At 47.5% G+C, this 21,494-nt stretch overlaps 1 protein-coding gene across 19 annotated transcripts in view; it reads right to left on the bottom strand.

Moving 5' to 3' along the window:
* heph (polypyrimidine tract-binding protein 1 heph) overlaps positions 1-21,494 on the bottom strand; it is a 378,342-nt gene that overhangs the window by 240,859 nt on the left and 115,989 nt on the right. The window contains exon 1 of one of the 19 annotated variants that reach the window (XM_069330006.1): positions 7,573-7,710. The exons of the other annotated variants lie outside the window; for them this stretch is intronic. The gene's annotated coding sequence lies outside the window, so the exon portion shown is untranslated. Of the gene's footprint in view, positions 1-7,572; positions 7,711-21,494 lie in introns of those variants that run through there. 19 annotated transcript variants of the gene reach the window in all.

Here is a 21,494-nt window from a genome sequence, read left to right as displayed (position 1 = left end):
CAGGAACGGCATGTAACCACTGTGATAAGAGACAATGATGAGCACTGGCAGTGACGAAAAAGAAAGCGGTGGGAATGTTAAGACCAACACGTCATAACGACGATGGCTATGGTGGTATGATAAAAAAAGACGCTTGTACGAGCAACATTACAGACCGTGATGGTAATTCCTGAACGGTGTGTGGTGGCAGCGCTGATAATGGCGAGGTGGCCCCCCTCCTTCCCTGGACGCCTCCATTACGCGTGAGAAAGTTCCCACGTGCCAGGCCAACCCTATGTGACGAATACCAGCCGTCAGGCCTCAGACCGTCGGAGCTCACACACCCGCGATGACCCACCATCAACATTTCTACTGACAACGCTTATTAAAGAATTTTCCCCTACAGAGTAACCTTCCAAACCTCCTCAAAATAAAGTGTTACCTACAGGGCTGTTAATCATGGTTATTACTCCTTTCTCAGTCCCCCAGAGCTTTAAATGCAAGAACGTTACTATTTTGTACATAAGAATAAGCATGTAAATAAAACCTGGACGAGATCATTTTTGTTTCTCGGTGAATAGCGTTGTGTGCTCTTAATAAAATTCCAAAATTCCAGCTCAGGAGAAGGGCGGCGCAACAGCTTGATGTCCGGCCGATTTATACTAAGAGTTCACAAGGCTACCAGTGTGTGAATATGCTTGGGGGGGGGGGGGGGGGAGCGCAAACACTGGGGCCACACCACTGCTCACCACACGCTCCTGTTCCACATGGCTGGCGGGTTATTGCCCGTTGAAGCAAGGGCTGGTGGCGGCGGCCAGGTACCCAGGTGTGCTTGCGGCACGTTCTAGCCTCCCTTCTCCCCGTATCACCACCACCACCCACACTTCCCACCTTACATTATACCCTGTGCTAAGGTCCTATTGCCTCACACACACCCGCACACAGTGTTCAAGAGATAACCTGATAAACAGCTCCAAAGGATACCTGATCAACCAGGCTGTTATTCATACGTCAGGCTGCTAGCCGCATCCAACAGCTTGGTTGATCAGTCCCAGTAACAAGTAGGCCTGGTCGATGACCGGGCCGTGGGGACACTGAGACCCGAAATCATCGCCAAGTAACCACCTCATACCTTCTCCTTCCTTTCCAACCTAAATAATTCATTACAATCAAAGACTTCATAAATTTAGTCCATTTATAATTGGGAAACAGTGAATACAAAAGTACAATAACTACATAAGTCACAATAACAGCACCGCACGTTAACAGTGTCGTTAGCAGAAACTTTGTCGGTAAACATTTCAATGCTCACTATTCTGAACAGGTGGATGACGCTCAAAATAAATGATAATTTAGACAAAGTCAGTGACATTTAGTGAAGCATGAGAGACTTGTGTACTCTAGTATGCATACTCACCTAGTTGTCCTTGCGGAAAGTTGAGCTTCGGCTCTTTGGTCCCGCCTCTCAACCATCTATCTACTGGTGTACAGATTCCTAAGCCTACTGGGCTCTATTATATCTACATTTGAAACTATGTATGGAGTCAGCCTCCACCACATCACTTCCTAGTGCATTCCATTTACTAACTACTCTGACACTGAAAAAGATCTTACTAATGTCTTGTGTTTGTCTGTCTTCCAACCTTCCGATAACACCTCGACATTTGCTTCCACCATTAATATAACCTCAACACCTCAATATAATAACAAACACTTTTATATACAGTATGACAAACAGCTGATGCGGCTCACTTCAATTCCATGCTTGAATATGTCCATCAACAACTCGATTCAGTTGATGAAACTGAACGAATGAACAATAATATACTAGGATACAGGCGATGAGTCACAATAACGTGGCTAAAGTATGATCAGACCACACACTAGAATGTGAAGGACGACGACGTTTCGGTCCGTCCTGGACCATTCTCGAGTCGATTGTGAGAATGGTCCAGGACGGACCGAAACGTCGTCGCCCCTTCACATTCTAGTGTGTGGTCTGGTCTTCAATATACTAGGATTTCAACATTGAACGTGTACGCATAAAAATGTGGGGTCGTGAAGCACATTTCGTACACGAACTACTGAAAGACGAAGTATCTATCCCTCAAGCCACATGCAAAAATGAGTGTACCATCACCACGATATTGCCAAGAAAATGTGTATAAATTCCTAAACGGAAAATGGAAAGAAAAACTATGCTAATGTCAATATTAAAAACCACTTGGAATACGTTTCAAAATTCAGTTCGTCACACTTAGGAGAACTGTATAATTACAATTTCCAGAGCTGACAGACTAGGTAAAGGAGGTACTGTGAGGTACAGAGGAAAGGGGACACAGAGGAATAGAGGAAACAGAGGAAAGGGAATGTTGAAGAGAAGCAGTGGGCGCTGGGGGTAGTGGTGGTGCTGGAAAAGGGCCGAGGGCGAACGAAAATTGTATAGCAAGAGGCGCTAATTTTTTCAGGGGAAGGCAGGTAGCGTTGGTGGAAGAGGAAGGCGGAAGCAGTGTGTGGTGGTTGGTGGTGGTGGTGGCAGCCGAAAGGGAGGTGGTGATGGAGGCGGGATGGTTAGGAGGGAGTAATAACGGTGTGAGCGGCACTTGGAGGCACCTGGGAGGGGAGGGTGGGAGGTGGAAGAGTTCCGGGTAGGTGGTCGGCGAGGTGCGCCATATGGAGCCCGGCACCAGCCAAACACTCCAGGAATCAGCCGTCTGGTGTTCCCCGTCACCCTACACACCGACGCCCACCCCGTCCAAAACACACACACACACACACACACACACACACACACACACACACACACACACACACACACACACACACACAGGTTTCAAGTGTAGATATGACAGAGCCCGATAGGCTCAGGAATCTGTACACCTGTTGATTAACGGTCGAGAGGCGGGACCAAAGAGCCAGAGCTCAACCCCCGCAAACACAACTAGGTGAGTACAGGAGCACGCGATGCTTCCCCCCCCCCCAACAATCCAACCGTTAACTCATTAACTTCGTGTCATTCTCGACAGATTCAGAATGGAGGTAAAAATTTATTGAAATCTTTTAAATGAAATACAAACCAAAATATTATTAAGCCTGGATTTTTTTTTGTTAGACAAGTTACCTGACCGATGATAATGGCCGACCCATTAACCTCTTACGTACTAACACCACCTGTGTTGTCAATATTGAAGCAGGACAAAAGTTCCAATCAGTAACAACTAAAGCTCTCTTCCCCTGAACCATTATTATTATTAATATTACAGAGTAAGTAATCACACTATCGTGATGAATCAATGAGAATGTGAACGCCGTGATGAGGGTTCGAACCTATTTTTTCCTATAATAATAGGTTCAAAGGAATATGTTTCGGCTCAACCTATTCCTTGGAAACTTATTATTATTAATATTATTAGAGAACCTTACTACAACGCCGTAGTGTTTGAATGGACTGTGAAGGAAAGATGAACGTCAGGTGTATTAAAAAAAATCGATGTAACCTACACCCGAAAATTCCTTGATTTCTGGGAACTGTGGGAAGGGTTTTACAGAATCATTATCCCTACTCAAGACTGGACATCACAAGATGTGTGTTTATGTGAATTAATGTATTAATTAGTTTTATTTCCTTATAATAATAATAATAATAACAATAATAACAACTATGATTGGAGAGAAGCTACAAATCCCAGCCACCCTCTTAAAATAACAGGATTGGTCGCACCTTTTCCTATTAACACACGACCGATTGCACCTCCTATAAGCCCAACTCCAAATGGGAGAAACCCCAGGGAAGCATTACAAGGAAAACCTTGATATTTTACAGTAAGCCACCTTCCTCTGCCCACCACCCTCTCGATCCTCCATCCCTCGGGCACAATTTTAATGGGATGGACCACTGATTGAGCCCACCGTCGGAGCTCCCCACATACAAAAGCCCTCTTGGTTACCCTAACTAAAAGCGTCTCTGGAGACGAGCGTGGGAGCAAGATCAATGACTTGGGAGCAAAGCTTCCCGTAGAGGCGGACTGACGCCAGCGGCCTAAGACGGCCATCAGCAGCTAATGGGGGGTTCAATGGTAGAGGGTAAAGAGAAGAACGGGGTAAAAGACACTCTCAGAGAGACAGGCGGCTAACATGTTTGAGACCAAGAAGGCCAACAGACAACCCCCCCAACCCCTTCAACCGTCCCATCCACATCAATCTCCACAAAATAGCAGCCAGGCAAATTCAATCCCCTCATTATAAGACGTTGCAACAGTTTCCACATATACAGATTAAAATATCTAACCCTCTGAGAGGAACTACTCAGAAGATGCGTTCTGAACTCAGAAACCCATCAGAAGATACCTGCTCTGATAGCGAGCAACAGATAGCCAATCCCCAGTACGCAACAATAAGAATACCCAATAAAAACTATGAGAAAGCATGATTCCACCTTGACGTAATAAGCTGTCTTCCTTGAAGGGGAACTGCACTCCTCAAACACGTCTATCTTTAAGCTGGAAGAGTTGTTACCAAGGTACACAGCCTCGGACCCCCACCACCACTCGGCACCTCAGTCAAAATACGACAGCACATGTTTAAAGACGATAGAGCCAACACGAAAGGCCGTGCAGGTTCCAAAAAGAATAGTCTCGTCAGGTAAATGGAACTGCAAGGACAGAATCGAGTGGGCAGTATTTCTGGAGAGATATGCAGGATAATCTTCCTGATAATTATTTGATTGATTATATCATTTGTTTGGCACTGCCACATCGCTCATTGGTGAGCAATTCTTATAAAATTTTAGTTTTTTTCATTCGGTTGAATTTCCAAACTTCCTTTTTGTAAATTAAAATCATTGCAAATATGAAGATTCTAATAAACAAAAATACTTATGTACTATATGTATTAATATTTGGAGTAAAATAAAATGCAAACATTTCCTCAAACTTCGTGGGATGAAAACAGAAAAGATGAACCACACCATGAAGAAGATAGTGCATTCACCTAGTTGTGCTTGCGGAGGTTGAGCTCCGCAAGAAGCTCTTGAGCTCTTTGGTACCGCCTCTCAACCGTCAATCAACGAATTATTTTTGTTTTACACCCCCCCCCCCCCCACCCCTAACAACTACCTGATAGCTCCGGCGCCACAACCACCACCACGTGGGCCCCGCGCCACAACAACCACCACCACGTGGGCCCCGCGCCACAACAACCACCACCACGTGGGCCCCGCGCCACAACAACCACCACCACGTGGGCCCCGCGCCACGCAGCAAGCAACACGTTGCTGCAAATACACATCCTTTTATATATATATATTATATATATATATATATATATATATACACAAACACACAACGTGGCCCATAATTTAACTAAAAGAATTTTATTTCAACTTTGGGTTTTGAAAATCGTTGTTACCCCACTGAAATTCGGCCCGGGCTCCAGGTAATATTAATTCTGAAATTTGTTTTGCATAATTTATAATTACACATTCTACTAGCATGACTACATCACCCCCCCCCCCCGCCCTCAGCTTCAATACCTGTTTGACCTAACACCTGACAGGTGTCAATACCTGACAACTGTACTGTCTTTTTAAATATTTTACGTCCGCGGGGTGAAGAGGGTAAAGAGATATGGCAATAAAAGCCCAACTACTAAGCTGCATATTCGTCCCCTCTTGAAATGTATATACAAATCCAATAATTAAAGTTAAATAAATTTTCTACTCATAAACGTAGGACATTAAGTTGTTGTTGGAGCAAGGATGTCGACACAGCCTACGAAGGCCAGGTGTTAAGAAGCATGAAGTGGCAGAGGAGCATCAGTCGTGCATACTGATGCTGCAGTGGTGTTGGTGGGTGCAGGACCAGTGTGAAGCAGGAACACTGTTGATGTGGTTGGTGGTGGTGGTGGTGAGCAGAAGCCGTGACAGCGGCAGCAAGGCTGCCATGGTAGAGGTGAGGTGCAGCACCCCCCCCATGGAGTGGGGTGGGAGGGGGGGGGCGGCAGTAGTTGTGAGGAGCAGAAAGCGCAGCAGTCATGGTGGCGGGGAGGCGAGAAGCACCAGCTAGGGGTTGTTGGAGTGATGTAGCAGCAGCAGGAGCAGCATACACAGCAGCCTGGGCGGCAAGCATACAACCTACGTCATTAATATTTGAACACTCAATCTGCAGAAGTTTCCTGGTGATCGCCCAGTTACAGAACGCTCGGCTCCCCACTGTCTAGCGTTAGGTATCTAGTATTCGCAATCACTTTATATGTACAATTTATAAATTTATAGACTCAAAACAAAACAATTTGTGTTTCAAAGGTGTGAGATTGAGGAGACACCACCAGGCCGCAACTAGACATGGTAGCCACGACAACCAGGGAGGGGCAGGGAGTGGAAGGAGAGGGAGAACATAAAGGGACACAAGGCTAATTCCCTTGGGTCCCCTTTTCCCAGACCTCACCTGAACAACAACCCACCACCACTCCCCTAGCACAACCCCCCCCCCTCACCCCTCCCGCAGTTCCCCACGAGGCCGCCGCTGAGGGTGGTGGATCCCAGCGTCGGCCGCCGCACTCCCCTGACTCAGCCGTTGAGACACGACTGCCAGAAACGACCTCCGGAGTTCGAGGACAATCCAAGATAACTTGTCTTCAAATTGAAAACAAAAATCTGCGCCACGAACGGAACCAAATGAGGCCACTGACGTCTGACTGGATCCTTTCAACGCCTTAATAACATGCCAAATGTACAACAAAAATACAAAGTTACCAAATCATGGCATTCGATTATTGGGTGAGTCAGGAGGATGTGCGACCTCCATCCTCCAACGCTCCTATCCATTCACCCTCGCCGCCCCACCTCCATATCCCCCCCCCTCTCCCCCCCACTCAAAACCCTCCCTTCTCTTTATCCTTCCCCCTCTCCCCACGCTCCCTTCCTTACCACAGCACGTATCTGATCAACCAGCCCCTTCACCCACCACCACCCCGGCCACCTTAAATTCTCTGGCAACTTATAATGACTACCACAAGCGGCGACACCACCGTCAGCTTGTCCATCTATACTGAAGCACCAGCAGGAACTACCACACCGCACACTGCTTCACTCTCACGGCTCACTTCCACGCCGCTGTAGTACACACCACGCCACTATGTACCATTACAAACACAATTTCACTCAAAGCTTTTCCAATTTTAGCGATGCAACGCTATCAAACAGTTTCATTTGCGTATTTCACTAATATAATAAAATCACTGAAACTGAATCCTTATTATGGGAAGGCATGTAGGCTCTGGCCTAACCGTAACACGACTTCTAGTGTTCAACACGTGTAGTGGTGGCAGATGCTTACTTGCGTATCAAAATATAATTCAACTGCCACAATCAGGTGAGCTGGGTATATCAACAGGTGTTCTGGTTTGTCCTGAAGGAGTGGGGGAGGGGAGAGCTAGGGTGGGGGGGGGGGTGGTGCCATGTCACGGTGGGTGGCAGTTGATCAAACGAGCGGCAGTAAACATGCGCCACACTACCGCATACCTGCGCAATGTTACTACCGCGAGACACCACACTGTTGGAGGAGGATCACGACGCACAAGGGGGGGAGAACTTACTCAAGCCGGCGTATATGACGTCACTAGTGAGTGGCGCGAACTGGTGCTCCTGGAGGAGTTGGTTGATGATGTTTTGGTGGTGGGCGTTAGGCGTGAGGGTTGCCTGGTGGTGAGAGGAGGGGTGGTGTGTGTGTGTGCGGCGCGGGCGGGAGAGACGCAGCGAGTGCGACGCACACACACCTCACCGCTCCTCTCTCTCTCACCCCAGCAGCCCCCATTCCCCTCCCACACTGCCGCCACCTCCGCCGCTCCTGCTCCGCCACCCACCCACCCACCCGGCATAACACGCCGTTATTACTACTACAACAACCTCTCATCAAGTGCTGTAGCATCTGTACACAGTCACAACAATCCTTGCTGAACAAACAGTTAACCCTCAAATGAACAAGCAGGTGTTCAATATGTAAATGCTCTGTGCTCCACTCAGGAGTGCTGGCATAAGAGGGAATACAGACACTATACACAGACTATATACACAGACACACGTGCAAACTAACAGCAATACTCATAATAGGTCAACAACTGATCAAGCGAGAGGTGTTATTCTATAAATTACATTTTAATAATGAGAGGATAGACTGGGGGAAAATAAACATAGCACTTACAAACATTCAATGGGAAACTGCCCAGGCAAGTGCTAGAATTGGCTGCCCAAATATATAAAGTATATGCTTGGGCTAATATTATCAAGTTACACAGCTTCTAATCTTGCTCCACAGTTGCCGCCAATCCAGCTGGGCGGTAACTTTACAGTCGTGTGTACGCTGCACCTGTAGTAGTAGTAGTAGTAGTAGTATCAAATCCCACCAAGCACAGGAAATATTGCCCGAACAGAGAGGTAAACTACTTCAATTAGAAGAGTTCTTGTAAGAGGTGCCGGACCAACCGGGCTGTAGTGGGTATGTAGGCCTGGAGGGTCGCTGGAAGCAACAGTCTATTGGATCAAGTTATCCCAAGTCAAGCCAGGCTCCATGCCGTACTCAGGAAGTAGAGGAACTCTAGGAACCCTCTCCAGGTTAACTCCAGGAAGGTAGAGAGGAAGGCAGGAAACGCACAGCAACACACTTATCCCGCTGCCATGCCTCCACACGCCCCTCCTCAGCAATTTAAAAACAATTCAAGAAGCAATTTAAAAACAAAATCAACAGAAAAATGGTAAATTATATGTACCAACTGAGAACTCTGGGGAACTTGTGTCCACTTCACCTCCCAACGGTTGTATAATGCAAAATTGCGGCATACAACATTTTAATTTCAACCCCATGCAATCCAGGGACAAGAACAACTTTATAAAATTTAGATGTTCAGTATTCCATGAACCCGTCGCAAGGGAAAATTGTTATTGTTTTTATGGCCGATAAATCGCGTTCAATTGCATAAATAATATATTAGTGTTCTTGGTACTATTATTTATAATATTATACAAAAAATGACTAATTTATTTGTTCTATGATAATGAAATACTTGTTCAATGAGAATTATAATGTAGTATTGCCTTGTAAAACTTATGTATATATGATTTATATTGTATTTTCTTAAAGATAAAAAAAAAATTATTTGGCACCGCCGCTCATCCTCAGATCTAAACAAAGACCTAACTCAGGTCAAATACTGTAGTTGACGTATGAGGTGTTGTCAACTCTGTGGCTTCCTTATTACCTTTGTCCACCTCTTGTTCTTGAACAATGTCATTGTTACATTAATGAAAAATATTATATTAGTAAAGAATACTTAAATATGCAATCTCGTTGGCTGCCATTGGAGGCCACCTTGAGGTGGTGTTTTCGGGGCTTAGCGTCCCCGCGGCCCGGTTGTCGACCAGGCCTCTTTAAAGACCACTAATTTGAAAGGATCAATTTGATCAGGATTTGATCAGGCCACTAATTTAAGGAGCAACTAAGTCAGCTTGTGATGATGTTACACATTATGGAATTATTTGGAGCACCAGTAAGCCACTTTTTGTACTATTTTTTATAGCCAGGACAAAATAAAGCTAAAACCAAACTTAAATATTCCTAGGCCTAGTATAGTACATACATGTACTATATTAGGCCTAAGATAGCTTGCATTAGGCCTAGGATGCTTAGGTTAGGTTTTATTAGCAACAAATATAAAAGCTTTTCCGGTTTGTCCAAATGCAATACCAGAGGTCTACTTTTTGATGGTCCATCACGACATACTTGTACTCTCGACCACACTGTTACTAAGAGTACTTTGACTTGAGGAGGATGGGCTGGTTTAATCCTACCTGAACGACACAATTTGGGCACTGGTGAGAGAATTATCCGGGGAAAGCGCCAAGCCATTACGACTATATAGCACAGGGAAGGGGTCAGGATAAGGATTTGGGATGGGACGGGGGTTTGGGCACTGGAACTGTTGATAAAAGCGATCCAGATCACGGATTAATCACGTCTTGAGTTACGTGACCTTTAGAAGTAATATAATTTAAAGTCGCAAACCCCACTCTGACCTCACTCTTGAGGTTATCTTGAGAGCGTACAATACTAACACAAGAGTGTACAGAAGCCCGTCAAGGTGGCTTGCTCCAGTAACCACACCCAGCAAAGTCGGCAAAAATTTCTTGAAAGCTATTCATCAATGTCGAGAGGTGGCAGGTGGATAACGTGATCGAGCGACGTCGTGTCGATAGGGAAGAATGGTGGAGGGCTGTGTCGCGGTGGAGGGCTGTGTCGCGGTGGAGGGCTGTGTCGCGGTGGAGGGCTGTGTCGCGGTGGAGGGCTGTGTCGCGGTGGAGGGCTGTGTCGCGGTGGAGGGCTGCGACGCGGTGGAGGGCTGCGACGCGGTGGAGGAGTCGAGGAAGGTGGAGGAGTCGAGGAAGGTGGAGGAGTCGAGGAAGGTGGAGGAGTCGAGGAAGGTGGAGGAGTCGAGGAAGGTGGTGGAGTCGAGGAGGGTGGCGGCGGGTGTAAGGGAAATCGGGCTTAGACCTAAGAAGCACACTCTTTACTTAGCGCAATAAAAGTAGTCAGAGCTGTATGGGGAAATGTTCATACATTTTATTATTACTGGTGTTGTCGAGGAACGGGTGTAGTAGCCGGCCCACTACACCCGCGGCTGTGGGTCAAACTCAACACCCAGTGTTGGCATTCTTATATAAAAGCATTCTTCAGCATCGACAGCTGTCTCACAACACCGAATGATCTCAATTACCAATATAGTCGTTCTTTAAATTTCCATATAAATGTAACAGGCAAGCAATGTGATCATTCATGCCATATTCACTTAACTCTTGTGTTCATTTATGTCGCAGTTATTTCCTCTCTATTTAAGTATGAATAAAATATGTTTGCCCCGGTAGTAATGTATTATATATATAATGTATATATATATATAATGTATATATATATATAATGTATATATATATATAATGTATTATATATATATATATATATATATATATATATATATATATATATATATATATATATATATATATATATATATCCCTAACGTAACTCACAAATCAATACAAATTCTGTATTATAAATATTCATAAGAACAAAAATACCACCCCTCTCCCCCCTGTAGCCTTTGTAAATACTAAAATACGGATAAACAGAGGAAGAAAATGAGTGGGGGGGGGGGTGGCGAGGAGGAGAGAGGGAGGGGGGGGGAATAGTGGCATGGAAGAAGGGGGGGAGGGGAAGGCGTGGAAGATGGTAAAAAAGATTACAGTGATGAGGCTGGTTGCAGTGATGAAGATGGTTGCAGTGATGAAGATGTGGCCTCTGTCACACACCAACTGCTGGGAACCTCCCCTTTAAATAAAATATTAAATTAAATAATCTTAAGTGTTATTTAAATAAAATCCGTTTCAAGTTCAAGTTCTCTTACAAGGAAGTAATTTAGTTTGACAGAAAAACAAGGTCAACGTCCAAGTTCTTCACACTCTTCACACACTCACTCGCCTAACCTCATCCAGACTTTACAATTTAGCAACCTCGATTCGAACTTCGAAATTAAAGTTAATGTGTCAAGTTAAATGGCAAGTTTTTCTCTGAATGCTCTGTATTCCATTCTCCAAGGCTATGGGTCCATACAATTGCACCAGAGGTGGTACCCATATTATTATTATTATTATTATTATTATTATTATTATTATTATTATTATATTATATTATATAATCCATTTATGAGCGCCATCTTCCATGGGATGTGTGACATCACAGCAGTTTGAGAAAGAAAGTTATGACAACACGTCGCACATAATCAAATTTGGAATGATTATTGATCCTAGATCATGCACGCTTAGCATGCAATGTGACTAAATATAGTAATAAAATAAGAGTAAAATTGGGGAACACGGAAAGGCAGACGAGTCGTTACATTAATAATTATTTACACTAATTAAGCAGTCCCCATGGTGTAGAGGCTCGCCTGACGTTTCGCGAGCCCTTTGTCCTGGGTTCGTATCCTGGCCGGGGAGGATTGACTGGGCGCCAATCCTTAACTGTAGCCTCTGTTTACCCAACAGTAAAATGGGTACCTGGTTGTTAAACGATTTGGCAGGGTCGTATTCCAGGGAATATTAGGATTAAAGACTTGCCTGAAACGCTATGCGTGCTAGTGGCTGTACAAGAATGTAAGAACTCTTGTATATTTAAATAATAATAAAAATACAGGAGAGCGCGATACAGAGCTATCCCTTCCAAGTTAGGCTCTATAGCATTTGGAAGGGATATTAAGACAAGGATCAGGGGTAAGCCGGAGAGATGGAATGGTGCCCAAGCATCTGGACCATCATCGGGGATCGAACGCAGACCTGCAACTTGGCCGAAACTCTTTAAACCACTTTATTAACGTCTGCCATGGCCTCCCACAAGTGGTTGGGGGGCCATGTCAGGAGCAGCAGAGACCAGTCGCGTGCCCACGAGGCCACACACACTAACAGTGTGTGTGGACGGTAACTGCAGACAAGGAAGTTTTGGGTGTTTATGTGACGGGAAAGCCATAGTATTTTCCAAGTAACATGCACTCTCCTGGTATTTACTCAGCCTAAACACAATATATAAATCAGGAATAAATGTCCCCGTCCATCCTTTTGTCAGGTGTACCCCCGGCAACTGTGTTTTTGTTTAGCCTCTCTCCCCGCTTGTTTTTGACTAGTGTATACAATCTCAATGTTTCAGATGGTCACAACATTGAACGCGCGCACTCACCTATTCTCAAAGTCACCCTGGAAAACTTAAAAGAAAGCAAGAGTTATCTATTATATTCCTTCTTTATCAACACTTTAAATGTTACCCCACACATGCATCTGGGATTGTCCCTTTTAAAACTTCACAATTTGGGATTAAACAAATAAAGGACGTCTGGGGTTCCAATATTTAACCACTATTCTCATGTAGCATAAAACATTTATTCTTAATTTCTTCAAGCACGCTGTCAAACGGCAACACACCCAAGCTGTTCACAAGAACAGGAAGTTGAGAGTGACGGCGGGAGCGGGAGGTCGGTGCCCCCTAAGACACCAGTGAAGGAGAACCGCAGTACACCGTCACCGGAAACGAAAAAGCAATGTAAAAGGCCAGTCACCACGACGACGACGACACAAACTGCAATCACCCGCCATCATCGTTCATATGCTACTGACGCGAACCTAAAATGTTTTTTTGTAAAACAAATTCTACAGTCCATGAAATCCTCATTTACAAAAAACTCAAAAGCGTCCTCAAGTACAAATAACCTTAAATACTGAGTTGGTGCGAGTGTGTAATACAGATCAAAAGAAGAGTACACGCAACATACTACTGTGTCTGCATGAAAAATGCCACCCGACCCAAGGAGTGGTTTCACAGCACCGAGGCAGAATATGGACGGGGGGAGGAGGGGGGGGGGGAGGAACAAACTTCCTGTGTCAACGCTCTGTGAATAAAACAAAAGTGTAGCCATAGTAAACGTCGGGAGGGACACGCACCACAACTGGGTACTTCCCACCTACCCCCTCTATACACACACACACACACACACACTATATAGAGCCCAGTAGGCTCAGGAACCTGTACACTAGTTGATTGACCGTTGAGGCGGGACCAAAGAGCCAGAGCTCAACCCCCGCAAGCATAATTGAGTACACACACACACACACACACACACACACACACACACACACACACACACACACACACACACACACACACACGACAAAGAGTGTTGGGAAGACGGGACACCACGAGCGTAAGTAAGTAAGTAATTATCAAAAGAAGGCACCAAACCGGGAAGGCTATGTAGCACCATCAAATACGCAAAATAATCAGAGGGCGCTAAATATCACCAAGGATGCCAATACGAGAACAAAAACGCATAAGGCGAACGATATCAAAAGTATCCGAGTCACCAAGAATTCTATCGAGGGACAGGTGACCGCGAGGGGCGGTCGGAAAGCAAGACATACGCTCGTCCTGGAAGTCAGGACATTCAAGAAGGACATGCACGACCGTAAGAGGGACAATGCAACTAGGACAATAAGGAGCAGGGCGGCGCTCCATCAAGTGACCATGGGTTAAGCGAGTATGGCCAATACGCAACCTCGCCAGAGCTGTTTCCCACCGCCGGTTACGGTGGAAGGAGGACTGCCACGAGGAAACACAACATTTAAGAGTACGTAGCTTGTTACCAGTAACAGACAACCAAGAAGCCTGCCAACGGGTAAGGACTGAGGAATGGATAACCGGGTAAAAGTCGGAATACGGAATGCCCTTACGAGAGATGGGACAAGAGCGGACAGCTTCCTTGGCGGCAGCATCCGCACGCTCATTTAAAGACACACCAATATGGCTGGGAACCCAACAAAACTCAACCGACTTAAATTTACTATGAACGAGAAACAGCCAATGCTGGATCTCGACAACCACTGGATGAACTGGATTAAAGGACCCGAGAGCCATGAGGGCACTACGAGAGTCAACAACAACTACAAAGGAAGACTGACAACGAGAAAGTAGGAGACGAAGAGCATAGAGAATAGCATAAAGTTCCGCTGTAAAGATGCTAGTCTCCGGAGGCAAGCGACACATATAAGTGCGATCAGGAAAAACAACAGAGTAGCCAACACCGTCCGCTGACTTAGACCCATCGGTGAAGACAGAAACGGAGCGGGAGTGAGAAGAAAAGTGCTCGAGGAAAAGGCGTTTGAGAACTGTAGGAGGGGTAAAAGCTTTAGTGATGCGAGTCAAGGATGTACAAAACCGCGGAAGAGGGACCCTCCACGGGGGCAAAGAAGGAACAACACGAGGAGAAACATCAGAAATACGAACGGAAAGAGAATCCTGCAGGCGAGATAACCGGACAGAAAGAGGGAGGTGGTGAAGAGGAACAGGAACCGCAGGAGGGGTAAAAGTTAAAGCACGACAGAGACGAGAGGAAGGATGTTGCAAGGACCGCGCAAGATACCGAAGACAGTAGCGATCACGGCGGTCCTGGAGAGACAGGAAGCCAGTGTCAACATACAAGCTAAGGACGGGAGTCGAACGAAAGGCACCAGAACTGAGGCGCAACCCAGTATGGTGCAAAGCATCAAGACGGCGAAGAGTAGAAGGAGAAGCAGACGAGTAAGCAGGGCAACCATAATCGAGCTTAGACAGGACGAGAGAGGAATGTAAAGCAAGGAGAGTGCGCCTATCTGCCCCCCAAGAAGTATGGGACAAGACCCGAAGGAGGGTAAGGGACTTAGAGCACTCAACACGGAGGTAAGAGATATGGGGAGACCAAGACAAACGAGTGTCAAGGAATAACCCTAAAAGCTTCGCGGAATCTTTGTATTCAAGGGGATGACCATAAAGTGACAAAGAGGGACGAAGAACAACCCGTTTCCGCGTAAAAGTCATGGCACAAGTCTTAGAAGTAGAGAACTTGAAGCCATGACCTGTGGCCCAAGACGACACGGCATCAATCGCAAGTTGAAGCCGGCGTTGAAGGAGAGGCGAATCATCACCCTGACAACAAAGGGTAAGATCATCGACATAGAGAGCGGAGAAGACACCAGAAGGAAGAGAGGAAAGAAGACCATTGAGGGCAACCAGAAAAAGAGTAGTGCTCAGAACACTACCCTGGGGCACACCTTCGTATTGCTGAAAAGGGGGAGAGAGAGCGGTACCAAGGCGCACCCGAAAGGAACGACGAGAGAGGAAGCTGCGGAGAAAGAGAGGGAGATGACCACGAAGGCCAAAAGAATGAAGTTGAGATAGGATATGATAACGCCAAGTGGTGTCGTAAGCCTTTTCTAGGTCAAAAAGGACGGCAACAACGGAGGTCTTCGCAGCAAAAGCAGTACGTATATAGACCTCCAAGTTCACCAGGACATCTGTCGTGCTGCGGCACTTGCGGAAACCAAATTGAGAAGGGGAGAGGAGGTGATGGTGTTCCAGGAACCACATCAGACGAACGTTAACCATACGTTCAAAGAGTTTGCAGACACAACTTGTGAGAGCAATAGGGCGAAAGTCCTTAGGGGAAGTACCCAGAGACCCTGGTTTGCGAACAGGGAGGACAACGGCATCGAGCCAGTCCTCAGGGACTGACGACGACTCCCAGATCCGATTATACAGACTCAGTAAATACTGAGACGTGCTCGGAGGGAGATGGCGAAGCATCTCATAATGAATACCATCGGAGCCCGCCGCCGTAGAACCGCAGAGGGCCAGGGCAGAACGAAGTTCAGAGAGAGAGAAGGGATCATTATAGGGAAGCTGAAGATGAGTGCAGAAATCTAAAGGACGAGACTCAAGGACAGGTTTACGAAGGAAAGATTGGGGAAGATGAAGACCAGAGCTAACAGAAGAAAAGTGGGAACCCAGTTCGGAAGCGACCTGCAACGGGTCCGCCACAAGAGTATCATGGAGGTGAAGGACCGGTGAAACATCGGGAACGAACTTACCCGCTATCTTGCGGATACGCTTCCAGATCTGGGCCAGAGGGGTTTCGGACGTAATTGTCGAGACATAAGAAGCCCAACATTCACGTTTAGCCGTACGGATGGCCCTACGGGCCACCGCACTCGCTTTCCGAAAGAAAAGAAAAGAATCGGTCGTCTGCCTACGGCGGTGCTTCTTCCAGGCTGCACGCTTACAGCGGACAGCCCGAGCACAGTCCGCATTCCACCAGGGAACGCACTTCCGTGGACCCCGAGAGGAAGAGCGAGGAATAGAGCGGAGGGCAGCGTCGAAGACAGTGTCATGAAAAAGGAGGAGAGCGCGAGAGAGGGGCAGAAGGGAGAGGTCAGAGAGAGTAGCACTGAGGGAAAACAGGGTCCAGTCCGCCTTAGCAAACTGCCATCTAGGGAAAGAGAGGGAAGGGCGAAAAGAGAAAAAGGAAACAAGGATGGGGAAATGATCACTTCCATGGAGGTCATCAAGAACCTGCCATGTGAAATCTAAGTAAAGAGAAGAAGAGCAGAGAGAAAGATCAAGACAAGAAAGGGTGCGAGTTCGAGAGTCCAAATGAGTGGGCTCACCAGAATTCAGAAGAGACAGGGAAGAAGAGAGGAGAAACGGCTCAAGGAGGCGACCCCGGGTATTCGTCAGAACGTCACCCCAAAGAGAATGACGACAATTGAAGTCACCCAGCAGGAGCACAGGCTCCGGCAAGGAGTCTAGGAGGTGTTTCAAATCAGGAAGAGAGAGCGGGACACTCGGGGGGAGATAAATGGAACAAACTGTGTACCATTTCCCCACAAAGATACGAGCAGCAGAACAATGGAGAGGCGAAGGAAAAAGTAAAGGAACAAAGGGAACATCAGCCCGAATCAAGAGAGCAGAAGAATTAGAAGCCCCAGCAATGGCTGGGGGGGGGGAGAGAAAGGAATAGCCACGAAAACGACCAGGACGAGCACCAAGCATCGGCTCCTGGAGACAGACACAAAGGGGCGAAAACCGCGAAACCAGAAGTTGGAGTTCGAGGAAATTGGCGTAATAACCTCGAACGTTCCATTGAAGAATGGACAACGACGAGAAGAGAAAGGACAAAAACAGAGAACAAGGAAGAAACAAAGGCGAAAGACCAACAGAGCACGTTAAAGAATATCAGGGTCGGGATCAGGGTCAGCAAAGTCAGGGTTAGGGGGCATGGGTAAACTGAGCAAAGACGGAGGGAAGGAAACGGGAGAACAGATCAGAGGTGGGCGGGCAGGGTCCGGAGGAGGAGGAGGAGGAGGAGGAGGAGACAACGGAGAGGAGCAGTCAAGGACAGCAGCAGGAAGAGGGGGAGTAGAAAGAGAGGAGAGCACCCCAGCAAGAGCAGCAACCGAAAGGGAAGCAGGGGCCAAAGAAACCTCCATAGCAGGAACAGGGGGCGCAAGCACTGAAACGGGAGTGGAAGGAGCAACAGAGCCAGAAGGAGGAGCTGAGGAAGAAAGCGAAGCCTTCTTACCCGCCGGGGAAGAGGAAGGAGAGGAGCCAGGCTTACGCTTCTGACTTAAAGGGACCGGTGTCCCAGCAACTACGTACCGGGCAACGGATTCCAGTGTCTCAACAGGAGAAGCCGAACGAGAGCACACACGACGGCCGTTAGGAGAGCGATGGACATCCGCCCGCACCGACAGGCGGCGGGGAGAGCCGATAGATGGAGGAAGAGGATGGGAAGGAGGATCGGAGGGGGACGAGGAAGGAGACACAGAAGACACGACAGACCGGGTAGAAGGAAGGGGAACCCCAGACAGAGGACCAGGAGGAGGATCCTTCGGGAGAGAACCCAAAGGGACAGAGGAGGGGGCAGTGGGCGCATCAGGGTCCAAGGCCTGGAAACGGTTGTGAGTCTGAGGAAGGCGGGAAGGACGAGGAGAGGAAGAGCGCAACACGCGAGCATAAGAGATATTAGCATAAGGCGGGAGCCGGCGAACCTGGCGCCTCGCCTCAGGAAAAGATAAACGCTCCCGGTGCTTCAAGTTGAGGACGGCTGCCTCAAGCTTGTAATGGACACACGCACGGGAGAAGGTAGGATGGGCCTCACCGCAGTTGAGGCAACGAGCCTGGGGAGAAGCGCACTCCGACTTAGAGTGACCTTCGCCACCACACAAAGGACAGAGAGAGACAGTCCCGGAGCAGCGGAGGGCACCATGCCCAAACCTCCAGCACTTGTTGCAGAGCCGAGGAGAAGGAATGTACTCCTGGACAGAGCACCTGGCACCAGCAAGAATGACAGAGGGTGGAAGGGTCCTACCATCAAAGGTAATCTTCACAACCCGGAGGGGTTGACGGCGACTACCACGAGGGGGACGAGTAAACGTGTCCACCTGGAGAATAGAATGGCCCTGGGCAGCGAGGATATGTCGAATATCGTCGTGGCAGTCGCGTAGGTCCCGAACACCGGTCGCAACATGGGGCGGGAGCAAAATAGTGCCAACACTGGCATTCAACTGGACGTTCTTCGAGACCCGAACGGGGGTCTCGCCAAGGCAGGATAAGGCAGCCAAGCGGGAAGCAGCATCCTGAGAAGGAGCAGCAACGACACGCGTACCGAGACGAGTGGGGTTAAAAGTAATGGAGGCATCCACGGAATCAATGAGATGTCGATGAAGGGAGAAATCGTCAGGAGGCGCAGAATCAAGAGGGAGGAGATCAAAATATTTGGCCCACGAAGCGGGACCAAACAAGGCTTGATAGGTAGCAGAACTGGAAGGAATCGAGCGAGGGCGGCCGTGACGAGAACGGCGGTGAGAACCCCCAGAGAGAGAGGGGTTAAAAGGCGCAGTAGTAACAACGAGAGAAGGAGCCGCGCCAGGGGACGAGGTAGTCACCACTGGGGGCTTGGGGCTCGACCCAACCACAGAGGAGGGAGGGGAGCCAGGGGAAGGAGTCAGAGAGGCCAAAGGAGGAGCAAGGTCGGGGCCCAATGCAGCGGAGGCTACAGAGCCCGGTCTTCCAATACGGACCGACTCGGGGGCTTGGTCGCCCACCCCACGAGCCTGAGAAGGTAAACCAGAAGAAGCCGAAGCAGGGGTAATCATCTTGACGAAAGAAGAATTCACTCACGAATGTGCCCCCACACCCACCATGGAGCCACAATTAGAGGCAGGACACCCAACAAGAAGCTATCGCCGATCTTGTCGGGGCCTCCTAGGGGTGCGTCGTGAGTATACGCCCCACAAACGCCACCTTAAGAAACCGACAGTCCGTCGAGATCGGGTTCAGTGACGAAGTGGGGATTGACAATAAAAGGTTCCCCTCGCTCTCGACGTCGGGTACTGCAGTTCTACGGGTGCAAGAGTATGCCTCCTCAAGCACCCGGGCGTCAAAATAGAAGAAGTCCAAGGGAAGAACCAGAACGAGCAAAAGGTCGGCAGGAAACGGCAAGCAGATAGGAGAAGAGGGGGGAGAAAAACGAAACAGAAGGAAAAGGAAAAGATGCCCAGCAGAATTGGAGAGGACGGCAGCAGGAGCACAAGGCTAGAAAAGGACAGGACTGTCCCAAGGAGCATCACACTCCGGCAGCCGCCCACCAAGCCCCCACACGGCGACAACGAGCTGAGCGGGGAGGGGGCACCACGAGCGTAGCTCTCATCCTGTAACAACACTTAGGTAATTACACACACACACTATTCCCCTTCCATACAAGGAAGGAGCAACGTCTTGATCTTATCCGCTCTCTCCCTGCAGCATTTCAATAACCTGTGGTTAACTTAGGTATTCAATAATGCTAGTTAATTGACTCATTTATAGGAAGCTATGAATATTCTCTTATATTCTCATGATTCTTATGCTTATTGGAGAGGGAGAGTCTTATTAAAATTTGAATATTAGTATTCATCTAGAGGCTTCCAAATACAACCTTCACGTTGCAAACTATTATATATATGTACATGTACTATGTAACTGAAGTACACGTTTGCTCCAAATTCTTGCTACATGGCCTGGATGGTAGAGCGACGGCCTTGCTTGGTGCAGGTCGGCGTTCAATACCCGACCGTCCAAGACGTTAGGCACCATTTTCCACCCCCCCCCCTCCCCCCGTCCCATCCCAAATCCTTATCCTGACTCCTTCCAAGTGCTATATAGTCGTAATGGCTTAGCGCTTTCTCATGATAGTTCTCCCTCTCTCCAAATTCTTGCTACATTGCATAAGGCCTAATGGTCCATGAGAGGCCAAGCCTATTTATGCCCCCCTCCCCTAACTCACTCATACACATATCTAACCTTGATACCTGGTTGATGGGGTTCTGGGAGTTCTTCTACTCCCCAAGCCCGGCCCGAGGCCAGGCTCGACTTGTGAGAGTTTGGTCCACCAGGCTGTTGCCTGGCTGTTGCTACCTTCCTGACAAGTAATACAAGACTCCCCTGTTTATCCTGTAACTCGGTAATGGCCGAAACGCTTTGCATACGAGTACCTGGCTCCATTAAATATGCACCTGTACGTAATAAAAAAAACAATCAATGTAGCATGTTCTGAATATTTTTAAGTAAAAATAATTATACTGTACTGATATTATTATAGTCCATAAATCAGGTACTTTATTTCAAAACCAGTCTTTACCCGGGACTTTTCTGAATCTAAACTCATCCAATTTATAGTCATTGTTCCGCGTTTTTGGTGGTAATAGAAAACCTTATTTGTCCCTCTTCAGTACTGACAGGTATCAAGCATGTTAAGTCAGCTAGTAGTAACTGGTAGCATCTTGAGACACTGGTGCACAAGAGGTGCAGGATCAAGGGACGGACACCCACATGAGCCACAGAGACGTTAGAAAGAACTTTTTCAGTGTCACAGTAGTTAATAAATGGAATGCATTAGGCAGTGATGTGGTGGAGGCTGACTCCATACAGTTTCAAATGTAGATATGATAAGAGCCCAGTAGGCTCAGGAACCTGTACACCTGTTAATTGACAGTTGAGAGACGGGACCAAAGAGCCAGAGCTCAACCCCCGCAAACACAATTAGGTGAGGACATGCGCGGGAAAAAGAAAACTACC

The sequence above is a fragment of the Procambarus clarkii genome, chromosome 23 (genome assembly GCF_040958095.1).
Source record: "Procambarus clarkii isolate CNS0578487 chromosome 23, FALCON_Pclarkii_2.0, whole genome shotgun sequence".
Lineage (NCBI taxonomy): Eukaryota > Metazoa > Arthropoda > Malacostraca > Decapoda > Cambaridae > Procambarus > Procambarus clarkii.
The sequence above is the reverse complement of the archived record's forward strand: the minus strand, read 5'-3'. Positions and strand labels throughout refer to the sequence as shown.